The following is a 10,985-nucleotide window of genomic DNA, read 5'->3' as shown; positions in this document are numbered from 1 at the left end:
CATTCCTCGCCAATGCGCCAAATTGGTGAGTGTGGCATTCTAAAAGGAGGTTTAAAGAGTGATAAATAAAGGGGTCACTAAAAATTAAAAAGAGGTCATAACTTTTTCTCCTACCGAGAAGTGCAGAATGCTGCGTGCAGCAACATGATGATGTAACAATCACCCTAGCGGTGCCTGCCACAGAATAGAAACGAAACATTCCTCACTGCTATATGTCTCTAAAAATGCAAACAGAAATGAGCTTCATAGGATGGACGGATTTGTTTTATTCTATTATGGACATGTCCACTCTTGGTAATATTGTCCAATCACGTCAATTCGCTTTGGTTTACCAGCTTCCAGTTCCACGACCACAAATTTGCAATCCTGTAAAGTAAAAACCGTCATGCTAAAATTAGGCTATTTTGGTTGCATGTACATTTGCATAAGGCAGAAATTCTCGGAATATTGAAGCTAAAATTATGGCGTTTAACGTTCCAAAGTTTAGTTTCGCTGCTGCCGTAGCAGATGGCATTGGAATAAATTTGACTACCTTGGGTCTTTACATACGCCAAAATGTCCAAGCTGGGACGTTCTCGCTTTTGGTCTCCACCCAATAAGCGGCCACCACACAAAACAACTCAAGAAAAAATATACAGGTGTGCTTTTACATAATATACCTAAAATTTCACGTGTGATAAGGGCTGAGGAGAAAAAGGGAAACAAAGAACAATGCACTAAGTACAGAAAAAACTTGTCTGAGAAATTTTGTTTGTTTGTGTGCCTTCATTTCTTGTCATGCGTCTTTTTGGCTGGTTTCATTCTCAGCCCATTATAAACCAGATAGGACAGTAATTTATCCTCTTCAAATTTCACGCAATAACTGCAACCGTGTCAAATGGAAGTAGTGATTTCTATCATAATTAAAAACCCAGTTTTAATAGCGCTTTTGAATGTGATGAAAGCGTGAAGAGACAGTAGATTGAGCGACGGGTAAAATATTAGTGAAAGGGTGTAAGGCCCCTATGCGACGTCATCATTCTTTGCTTGAAAAGTATCAATAGACTCAATTCATAAATAAATATACAGACCACTTATACGACAAACAATGGATAAAATAATATGGTGAGAACATTTCTGAACAGCTGTTTTTTAGGGTGATACTCCCATACCATCTGTAATAATTTTACAGTAGCCTGAGTCGTTATTCAGAAGAGGTTTCTATGTTCTGGGTCTGCACTCCAACAAACATGATCACAGAAAAAGCAATGTTCAACGTCCAAGAAACGTAGCTTACTGTTTTACGGAGTTTCTACGAGGAACTTTATTTATTTATTTATTTATTTATTTATTTATTTATTTATTTATTTTGCCTCTTTACATTTATTCCGCCTTTTTACTTTACACTATAACTGTTCTGCTTGAAAGCCCCCAGAAGATCATGAACTCTCGTATTGCAGTTAGTGCTTTCAACGAAGACAGAAGAAAAATATCCTATTTTTGTTTTCAATCTCTCCCCTTGCCCTCTAAGAACGAAATTTGCCAACGCACGACATGGTGTCTGGATCAACATAAATACAAGTTAGAGCCCAACGCGCGGTTCGGCCTCAGTGGCTCATGGTAAAGTCGTCATACTCCACGCTAAAGGCCTTGATTCGAGCCCCAGTGATACTAATTTTCAAGCTGAAGCTAAACTAGGTCACATCTTTGTAGGGCATTCATCCCGAAGAAAGCGTGCTTCAGGAGCCGGCGCGCCGGCTGTACCTATGTTTCAAACATATCGCCACAGGATTCGCCTTCTGCTGGCTTGCTAAACACTACGCCAAAACAGCTGCGGAGGACGAAGCCAACGAATCTTCCTGTACTGGCCGTGCCATCCGCGTGATTGGTCAACCAACGATGCGCTCAGCAAGCGGCTTCGGCCGCTCGGCCAGTCAAGCACACCGCGGACGCAGTGTGCCCGGTTTGTCTCAACAGACGATGCTCCCACAGTCGCTCATCCGTTGCTATAGCAACGCGACGCATGCCCACTCAGCCGTGTTGGTGGGATCACGGCCGGACTGGACTCTCCTCCTCCCTAGCTCCCCTTACGGCTTTAGCATTGCACGACCGGACCGGACAATCCTCCTCCCGTGGAGCGCGGAAGGAGGAGAGTCGAGTCCGGCTGTGCGCATTGGGGAGTCTTGCTGCTAGCCGCCGCTAGTTCGGGGTGGCGCTGCTAGCCTACTGTTGCTCCGCCGCCCCCAAGCGCGTTCACAGACGCAGAGTGTGCGCCACAGTGCCGGTTCCAGCCATAGGTGTGACAATTTGTGACGCGGAAAGGACATGGTTACACATCCTCCGCTGAATACCCAGTAAGCTGCCAGCATTTGACCTAGTAACGTCGGCCAGCACTTATAGCGGCGAAAACTAATGGAGGCGCCATGAAACGATGCCCTGAAAATGGCGTTATGGCCTTATGGCCTTATGGCCTTATGGCCTTATGCCGAATGGCCGAATGGCCTTATGGCCGAATGGCCTGATGGTAGTGCTGTTGCCTTCAAACAGGCAAGCAATATTTGTTCGATTGAAGCCTCATCATTGAAATGATATCCACTAAACAATCGAATTGGCGATTTGTCACAGAGAACTGACAAGCTGTACATAAATTCTTCCGAGAAAACAACCGGGAAAACTCTCACAGCGGGGTAGGAACACACCTCACAAGGAATATATTTTTTTGAATCTGTAAACGACAGATGGGATCATAATAGCTGCAACAGATTGCCTTTGTCTGTTTTCTATCCTGTTTAATTTTTAAGGACTGGTGTTTCATACTTAGTTGCCTGGTGGCCTGTATTGTGCAGATTACGGCGAACTTCTGGGAAAGTTTGTATTGCATCGTAGACTTACCATGCGGTTACAAATATGTAGGGCAAACATCGCGATGGTTCAAAGGGCGCTTGCGCGAGCACCTGCGGTACGTGAAGAATGTGCACACTGCAACTCAGTGTACATTGCGGAAATTCGAATGCACACCTCTCTTTAATGAGACTGTAGAGATAGCAAAGCAGAAAAACCAGCTCGCCAGAGAAAACATTGCGACGTTTTAGACGGCTCGCCTTGATCACACTCGCATAAGTATGCGGTCATTGGGTATATCGGCAAAATAAATTGCGTATCTTGCCCCTGAATAATTCCAAACTGCGCACTCTCCTTTCTCTGCCTTGTTTGTGTGTGTGTGTGTGTGTGTGTGTGTGTGTGTGTGTATGTGTGTGTGTGTGTGTGTGTGTGTGTGTGTGTGTGTGTGTGTGTGTGTGGTACTGGGTGTTACGCAGGTGTCGGTTGTTGCGTAGTTGTAATCTGTACTTAAGAACACGAGCTGTGTAAAAATATATTGCCATTTTGTCGCCTGGCAGATAGTTATATGCGCTGCAGAATCTAATTTTTCGCGGAAGTGCGCATTTCTTGTGTAATATATGAGTGTTTTTACGAATAGATGCTGACTGATTGATTATGGGGTTAAATAAACCGACGCTACACAGGCGATTAGGTGCACTGTAGTGGAAAGCTCCCGATTAATTTTTGACCACCTGGGTATCTTGAACGTCCGCCGTAATCTCAAACACACAGGCGTTTTGGCTTTTCGCCTCCCTCAGAAAAGCAGCCGCCGCGGCCGCGAATTGAACCCGTTCTCCTGAGCTAGGAATAAATGCTAGTTGAAAGTAGTGCTTGTCGGTGTTTTACTCCTTCGTCCTTGGTGTAATTTTTTTTGCGTTTTACACGTTGTAATGATTGCAGCGCCGATGAACCCCGTCTTGACGAGGACCCCCCTCCCTTCTCGTGGCCTTGTTGGGTCTCCCCATCCGGTGGCGGAATGTTGGGGCGGCCTCCGCCGACGCCAGCCAGTCGCAACCCTTTGTATGGGCGTCGCCGGCGGCTTTTACGCGGCGTCGGGGGAGGCTTTCCTTGCATCCTGACCTTCGGGGACGGCCAGGGGCGGAGCGGAGGTCAAAATTATTATTGGCATGTGCGCTGCTGAGGGGGAGGCGGCATTGCTCGCGCCCTGCTCGAGCATGCTTCGACGAGTTTGTTCGGAGCTGCGGCCCAGAGCGGTCGCACCAAGACTTGCTCCCGTGGCGGTTTCTGGGCGCCAGAGCCCCACGGATTTCTCGCCAACCGTGCGGCGGTTCGGTACCTTTTATAACCTCCGGGCCCCCATCAGGGATCGCGCCGCGATACCCCCTTATGTGCGCTGCGGCACCTTTTAACTGTAATTCAGTTTTCGTTTTGTCTTGTGCTATGTTTCGTCGTCTCCTGTAAATAAGTGTAAATAGACTTTTTCTTCATCATCTACCTCCTGCGTCAGCGTCATCGGCTACTTTCACCCATCCACGGCGACACCAACCACCTTCGTCTACGAACCAAACATTACTCACGTCTACATTAGGCAGTTCTTGGGGGGTGAGTTGCATTTCTTTGAGGTATAGTCATACGGGATATGCCTCTTTCCCAAAATTGTATAATGCTGGGCATAAAATAAAACTGTTTCACGGTATGCCTCAAGTCAGGAATGTTTCAAGCAAATATAGTACATACGCGAAACACGTTTGCTCTGACCTTATTGCGTAAGCTGCTGCCTTGCTTGTATACCGTAATTACCCGATTCTAACACGCACTTTTTTTCAGGAAAAATAGGTCGAAAAATCGCATGCGCGTTAGAATCGGATACGAAACCCAAACTGCCGAAACAACGGAAATTTCGTCCCGCCCATCACCATCGCCATCTCAAGCAGGCGCCAAAGCTTTTAGCAACGATTTTTCAGATGCAGGAAGCATAGGTATAGTGCCTAGAATATTCTAGGCACTATAGCATAGGCGCCTAGGCTTTTCTATTGGCGTTCACACAAATCGTCAAATCATTCCACTTGCGCGCTTGATAACGGCAATGGCGGCAGCGGCTCTCACGCCTTCAAAACGAGCGGTCAGCTGAAGCGTGGGCCTCTGGAGAAGCTCGCAGGATGGGCGTGCGAGGCATGGGCCACGATCCCATCGATCATGGTTGAACGTTCGTTATGGAGTGTGGCATCGCGAACGCGCTTGACGGCACCAAGAACGCGCTTGACGGCACCAAGAACGAGATGTTGTGGTCAGCGGGGAGCGACGAGGGGTGAGATGAGTGAGATTATTTCGAGAAATAAATCGCCCGTTTCTCTCGCATTCGTTTTTCTTGCTCACAAAATTCCGTGCGCGTTATAATCGGAGGTGCAAATTTTTTCCGTTTTTTTTTCCAGGAAAATCGGGTGCCCGATAATCGCGGGCGCGTTAGAATCGGGTAATTACGGTATCGTTTATATACCTGAACAAAAAAATCTGGGCCATATCAGTTTCACCAACTGCCCCGTTTCATGCGGTAATGCCACCGCGAAAGCTCACTGATAATGTTGTCGACACTCAAGCATGTTGTCGACACTCAAGCTCAAGCTTCCTTGAGCGCATCTCCGCGCCTTGCGCGGAGATGCGCAGACGCGGAGCTCGCGGTGAGGTGGTGCTGCCGTCGTGCGCTCAGCCCCACCCAACTATGCGTCAGAAAAAATCCCATGCGTCGAGCCGGAATTGCGAAGGCCGTAAGGGAAGCGCGGGAGGAGGAGAGTCGAGTCCGGCCGTGGTGGGATCAAGTGCAAAACACCTCGCCTGTTTAGAAGACTTGTCTCACGGAAACGCTCTGGCGACGTGCTGTGCGGAAGTTTCTTGTTGAGCAGCGGCGTGGAGGAAATAAAAGATTCACGCGGCACATTTGGAGAAGTGTGGAGGAAGTCACATAGTTTTATCACGCTAATTGGGGGCCGCGCTCATCGGGTGTCCTAGCAACGGCGCCGAAGGCCAATCCCATCGAGGCCCTTCGTTAATGCACGGCCCGGCCGGTAGCGAATAGTTGGCAGAAGGTCACGAAGCAGACGACAATGGAGGGCGCGATTGTGGAGATGGTAGCGGGCGCGCGCAAAATAGAAAAACGGGCAACCTCCAAATATGCCTTTTCAGGCTTCCGTGCACATGACGTCAGGGCCTCTCCTAAGCTTTTCTTCCCTCTATGAGTGGTTATGAGGGATAGCACGTCAGTGTGACCAGACCATTACTAGCTGTGTTGAAGGTGTCGTCCACCTAGGCAAAAGTGTCAACCCTGAAAATCAAAACACAAAATACATTCTCAAAGGTATCGATGTGGAGGAGAAAATTTTATTGTGCGGGATGTTCGGTGGGACGGGCTCCTTGTTCCAGAAGTTCATGCACCGCATCGCCCGCTCCTCTCTTCGTCAGACGAGCCTGGTCGGGAAGTTGCGAGCTAGACAGAGAAATCGCCCACTGTTTCGGAGTAGGGGATGAGGAGGGGTGGTATATATGAGTCCCCTTGTTCTGGGTATCCACAAAAGTTGCATAGCGAACCAACCAGGATCTCGGGAAAGTAGTGGATCATTCCAATGGGGTAGGAGAAAGTATTCCTTTGAAGCAAGCTGCGATTGGTTTCCTGCGTTTTTGTCAGCCGTGATTGCAGGGTGAGAGAGTCTTCCTGCTTAGTTGGTAGTGTTGAGCTCGTTTAATTGTAGGTGGTTAGGTATGGCGGGCTCCGATTCCCCTTTAGTGGCCGGGTCAGCGCGGGAGCTATTGGTCCCGAGGACATACCGTGGCGCCACCTACGAGTGACGTCACTTGTAGGACGCCGGGTTATGCTGTCGTCTGCTAGAACACATTTCCTCTGCTTATGCGACCGCACGTTTTTGTTGTGGCCGCCGTGTGCCCCCTCCCCGCGGTTTTGTAGCAAATTACAGAAGAAAGTTGTCTACAGACCAAATAATCCGGGCAAGCAATCAACGGCTCGCTTGTTCTCGACGACACCGCCACGGCTGGATAGTTGCTACCATCGCCACCGACAGCTCGTATGCAGTCAGCTAACGCCAAGGACGATACAATTGGTGCCGAGAAAAGTACACTGTTAATTCATTATGAAGTATTTGTGACGTGACATGTACGCGACTGTGTGTGCAAGAAAATAGACCTTGCAACAGCGGCAGAAACGTGGCACTCAGTTGCGATCTCACCACGCGTACTGAACGCATTGCGTGGTAAAAAATGAATGACTACGTGAGACCGGTGAGAGGATTGCTTCGCCGCACAGGCTTAGAAGTGCTGGTACGATCTGCACTTTGACTTAAGCAGTGCCTATTTCCGCTCCAATGCTTTTTTTTATATTCATGCCCTGATTTGTTTAACGATCACTAGTACTCTGTACTGCCGATATGTTTACTTTTCGCGACAACTTGTCGGCAATGTACGAATGGTATTAACGCGAGTTTTTAACGCCTTCGAGCGGGTTTAGACTTGGCTATGTTAATTAAAACCTCTGCAACACGGGATTTTGTCTGTTTACAATGAGCCTGCGCTTTTCTAGTCTAGCATCAAGTACGAGAACTCACGATTGCTCACAGACGGCGTGGTTGCGTACGAGGCGAACCACGTCGTGGGGTAATGGGGAGTTTAAGAATAGGGGAACAAAGCGTTGGAGGCCCCCAAGAAGTTCGTGGAACCCAAAGCAACACGCTTGCGCGCAGCGAGTTTTAGCAGAGGGTCTTCAACAGCTAACTCGCCGCTGGTTTCGGATGCGCGGAGTCCGATCTTGGGAACTTTAGGCTTAGCGTCGCGGCAGATATTTCATCGCCGCTGTCGTTACAGTCGCGAATGACAGTCCCTAACACAACGTTTCACCACACTGTCACCCCTTTTCTCGTATGTGGAAGTTTGTATCCGTGGCTACTGCCATTTAAGCCTTCGATGTCAAGATACCTGCCACGGCCTCGGCCGATTTTTGCGCGCAGGTATCGCCACCCTTCAGCCGCTCGCCGCACCGTGCGCGAACGGGCCGGCGGCGTGGGGCCCGACATCCGCGGCCGGTCGTCGTAGCCAGCGGTTCGGCCGCTCGTCGCACCGTGCGCGAACGGGCCGGCGGCGCGGGGCCCGACATCCGCGGCCGGTCGTCGTAGCCACCGGTTCGGCCGCTCGTCGCACCGTGCGCAAACCGGCCGGCGGCGCGGGGCCCGACATCCGCGGCCGGTCGTCGTAGCCACCGGTTCGGCCGCTCGTCGCACCGTGCGCGAACGGGCCGGCGGCGCGGGGCCCGACATCCGCGGCCGGTCGCCGTAGATCGCGGCAGATATTTGAGCGTCGCCTTGAAAATCGCAGCTGATGACACTACGCAGCACAATTTTTCACCACACGAACATCCACTTTCGCGAATTCGGACCACCTTTTCCGCGATCAGTGTGATTTTAAAAAGCGGCAACAAGGTGTTGCTGTCGCGACTTACGTCGTTTAGAGCCGCCGGCCGGCTGCAGGAACGGCGGACGTGTGTGCGGAGCGTTTCTGCGAGCAGTAAACGCTTCATGATTTCCTCCTTCACCTATTTCTTGAGAACGACGACCGAAATATACAAATTTAGCTCGGTGATCGTCGTAGCCGAGCTAAATGTTGATCGGGGAAACGAGCCGCAGCTTACGCTTACATTGGGTTCGGTCGCATACGTCCGCATACACCATCACGCTCACGTTGTTTGCGGGCAGCCTGCCACGGTTATAAAGTCCCCATGAGGTCAAACTACGCTTCACGCACTGATAATGAACTCCAAACGCCGAAAATTAGCACGGAAATGCACTCATGAAGCGGGTACTGAACGAAATCTCACGCGCAGCAAGCCAACAACGCAACAAGGTAGGAATGGTAGGAACGGGGATCCTACAAGTGACGTCAAAACGATCGCAGCGCCGGCCTCTCCAGTGGTGGCCCTCGCGGCCAATAGCCTCAAGCTCTCGCGTTGTGATTGGTACCACAATAGCTGTACCAACTACCATCCTGTCTTTCTTGATTTGGTTGCAGCGTTTCTGATATGTTGTTGCCAGCGCACAACTAGCACTCAGGATGCATGTTTGGTGGGACTGTGCGTATGTTTATTTGCCGTTTTTACAGGGAACTTCAGAGGGGCTTTCATTCTGCAAAGCGTATTGAAGTCTCTCGAGAAATCTTTGTCCGGCTGGGGTCAGTCCTAATCTTGCTCGTTATTTCGACAGGTGTCCTACGTGCACTTTCACGGTGTTGCGCGGTACATATTGAGTGATTCATCTATAGAGTTGCTTATCGGTAGTGCCCATGCATACTTGAGTGCCTTTAGCACTACCACATCTATTTTTCACGTTCGCATTAATTTAGGAACACTTAGGGGGCTTCATACATAATATATGACAGGACAATGCTTGCACAAACAGCACTGTATCTCGTGCTACAATCCCGCTGTGCCTGTTTGTAGCCCGCGGATTGAGTGTATGATATGAATCGTGGTCTTCCTTAGGCGCTAAAGCATAGTTGATTTTAGCGTCGTCTTGTAGTGCGGAGAATAGATACGAAGCGGTAAGACGGGTTGGATGTCTTGGCTTTCAAGTCAGATTTGGAGGTCGTCAGTGCCTAGTTTGATACGAATTTCTAGGAAGGAAGACGCCTTCCAAATGCTGCTAAAGCAGAATCCGCAGATCATCTATGACATGTTGCAGAGGTGGCAGAGTTATGGTGAACTGGAAAAGGAGCGTGTGTTCGCATCGTTACTGGATGCAGAAGAGGTCTCTTAGCTGGGACTTGTTTCTGACCGGTCTTTGCTTGGGCCGTACACTCAGGACATCATTTGCGGAGAAGGAAACGGAACATCAGCATTCCTTGAGTCCATGTAGTCGTTCTCACTCCGACTGATCGTGCGCAACATTATGCACGAGCAGGTTCTTGGGGCCCTCACATAGGCCCGCGGGGTCATGCCCGTGACCACCTGCCTGTTTCCTACCCTTCCTGTCCTGTCCCTGCATCAGCTAGTAGTGCCTGTGTTGCCCACCCTCATGGAACTCTTTGTCACTGCTTTGCGCGGCGGCCACTCCCGCAGAGGAACTTGCGCATGCCAACCCGGCAGCCGAACGCAAGGCTCATGGCAGACAACCATCCCCTTCCCTACACTTTGGTGCCTCAAGTCACATTGCGCGCATTCATTCCTAGTTTTGTGAATTGCTTAGTTCTGAGAAGAATCGTCAGGTCGTCCGCATGTTGACGCCTCAGTATCAGGCCCGCCAGAAGAATTACCACGATGTCTCATGCAGAACCTATATTCAACCAGCGTTCACTTGCTTGGCTCCTGGTGCCATTCCCGACTCCTGATTTTTGTGAAAAACTCATTCCCAAGTTCCACGGCCAATTCTTATAGGTTGGCCGCACTTGGCCGTGAACTTGCTCCTTGAGCTAGTGACTCCCGCTGTGGACGGGCATCGACGAGGTCCTGAAATTGTGTACGTGGAACACATGAAGCGGTATCATGAACTACTTTCTGTTTAAACCCATAAGTTGCCACAATGACAGCTCTTATAACAGGGGGTTATTGTAGTTGAGATACGGATCCGCCACAGAAACTCTTTCTGGCACTCCGATGCAGAAGTTATTCCACGAGTCTGTCGGGGAGGTTTATAGATTGTATTCACTGGCATGGCGCGCATGCCATAAAGCCTGAGTGTGCGCCGCCAGACCGGTACCTGCTCGTCGTCGTTGCTAACACGCCGCCCTATGCACAAGCCTTGCGCCGCGCAGGCAGCCGCGGCTTCTGCATGTCTGCCTGGCTGCTCGCGGCGCATTTTGTTTTTCTTGTACAAGACATGTCCGCATGATTCCATAACGTAAGGTGTGCCGCGTTAACGTTGGTTACACGAAAAGAGTGGCTGGGCTGTTCATCGGTGTGACAACGTGGTGCTGCAAATGAGCCACAACTTCCTTACGAGGGATTAAAAGTTGGTCGTGGCTCAAACAGCTGAAAGTGAACGCCGCAGTAGCGCCGGAGTGCGACAGCGTTTGTGCGGGCAGCACCAGGATCAGTATCGTGCCCCACCCAGCTGAAGACCATTACCTCGACCTCAAGTACTGTTTCTTGGAGCGTTCTACAGCCTACCTGTCGCAAG

At 50.1% G+C, this 10,985-nt stretch overlaps 1 long non-coding RNA gene across 2 annotated transcripts in view; it reads right to left on the bottom strand.

The window, feature by feature from the left end:
* Positions 1–242: 242 nt before the first annotated feature.
* LOC144175980 (uncharacterized) overlaps positions 243–10,985 on the bottom strand; it is a 224,955-nt gene continuing 214,212 nt past the window's right edge. For both annotated transcript variants that reach the window (XR_013323738.1, XR_013323737.1), the window contains exon 6: positions 243–366. This is a non-coding gene — a long non-coding RNA (uncharacterized LOC144175980). The remainder of the gene's footprint in view (positions 367–10,985) is intronic.

The sequence above is a fragment of the Haemaphysalis longicornis genome, unplaced genomic scaffold (assembly GCF_048455015.1).
Source record: "Haemaphysalis longicornis isolate Haplotype H1 unplaced genomic scaffold, Haemaphysalis longicornis Haplotype H1 scaffold_3, whole genome shotgun sequence".
In the NCBI taxonomy this organism is placed as follows: domain Eukaryota; kingdom Metazoa; phylum Arthropoda; class Arachnida; order Ixodida; family Ixodidae; genus Haemaphysalis; species Haemaphysalis longicornis.
The sequence above is the reverse complement of the archived record's forward strand: the minus strand, read 5'-3'. Positions and strand labels throughout refer to the sequence as shown.